Below are 1,513 nucleotides of genomic sequence, written 5' to 3'. Positions count from 1 at the left end.
TAGAAGACTGGCAAAGTGTTCCTGGAACAAACACTGTATCTGACTGCCACAAATCAACAGAATGCAATGGTGCCTGGTGGACATGGTAGAGAAAATGTCAATTTTGAGAAAGGAGTGCTTTTAAAGGCATTTCCTTGGAGGCAGTCAAGGATTTTTTTTTTTTCACATTACTGAAAGACCACCTAACATTGTGACTGCTTTATTTCCTTCAACTAGACTGTCAACGTAGGCATAGGTCAATGTTCCCCAACTATTTTTCTTCTGTCCATTCTGCTGGCTTCAATATTCCATGGTCCACTGTAATCTTTTGGTCTTCCTGCTTTGTGGTCTGGCAGCTGTGCCTGCTATCCGCTGAGCAGTTAGTCTACCAGCTCATAGGTGGCCATCATAATGGCTGTTGGGAATCTGTCTCACCAGATGAGTTGTTAGACCATGGTAGAAAGACCCATAACCTACTTCTTGAACAACCAAAGACAATGTCTGAAAAAAAAAAAGATCTATTTTTTTTTTCCCTCTTCATGTGTTCTTGTTCTTATAACTTCATGCAGATATGCTATTGTAGTGGCACAAGTCTTTATTCCCACAAAAGCTGATGCTTTTTTTCAGACTCTATAATTTTCCATCATAGAAGCAGTCTTATATTCCAGTACTTTATTTGCTTTATACTTTCATAAGTAACAATATGAATAACAGTATCGGATATGTCAGCATAAGAAGCAGACCTGTACCTATGAAATCCTCTAAGTCCATATGCCTGATACACTTCACCAAGCGTATCAGAAGCACCCATTCGCTTTTGCTCACGGTTCCTTGCATCAAGCTGTAACCGAGTCTTTATAAGCCAAATGGGGTTGGGAGCCACTTAACTTCTATTTAATCCTAAGATTTTATCATAGTAATTATTCATTTGAATAAAGCTTTCCTTTTCCTGTCCTTTCTGATCCTAATATTTAATTTTGGCTCTTAGAACAGGCACATTCCAGGAGGAAACTGGAGTAACTGACGTGTAGCATTTACCCTCACTTTATTTGATTCCCTGTTAGGATTCCCCACAATAACGCACACGCACAACTATTAATGTGAAAGCCAGATTTTGTAACCCAGAACTATCCACATTTTTAGAAAGATACCTCCTGGTAAAGATGATGTCTCATTCAAAATACTTTTAGTGTCCCTCAGATCATACCATTTCTCCTTTATACCTACGCAGGTATACCAAAATGACCTGCACCACGAACCATTTCATCCATTGTTTAATCTGAGTTCTATCATCTCCCATGTACTCCCTTCTCTTCTGAACTCAGTGTTGGTCACTAAGATCAGGCGCCGAAGATCTGGTTGCTAAGAGACAAGACGCTGGGAGGGTGGGGACGCTGCACTGCGACAAGTCGGGGCGTGAATGCCAGTGGGGGATAGCGAAGGCGAGGCAAGCTGGGCGGCCGCCTGCCTGCCGCTGCCGCGCGTCCGGCTCCCTCCCGCCCCACAGGAGCTCGCCCCCCATTGGCTCCCCCCG

General features: G+C 43.1%; 1 pseudogene; it reads right to left on the bottom strand.

Moving 5' to 3' along the window:
• Positions 1-344: 344 nt before the first annotated feature.
• Positions 345-1,513, bottom strand: part of LOC102488261 (solute carrier family 25 member 36-like) — a 5,231-nt pseudogene continuing 4,062 nt past the window's right edge.

The sequence above is a fragment of the Tupaia chinensis genome, unplaced genomic scaffold, assembly GCF_000334495.1.
Source record: "Tupaia chinensis unplaced genomic scaffold, TupChi_1.0 Scaffold000341_1, whole genome shotgun sequence".
In the NCBI taxonomy this organism is placed as follows: domain Eukaryota; kingdom Metazoa; phylum Chordata; class Mammalia; order Scandentia; family Tupaiidae; genus Tupaia; species Tupaia belangeri.
This window is presented reverse-complemented; position numbering and strand designations above follow the sequence as displayed.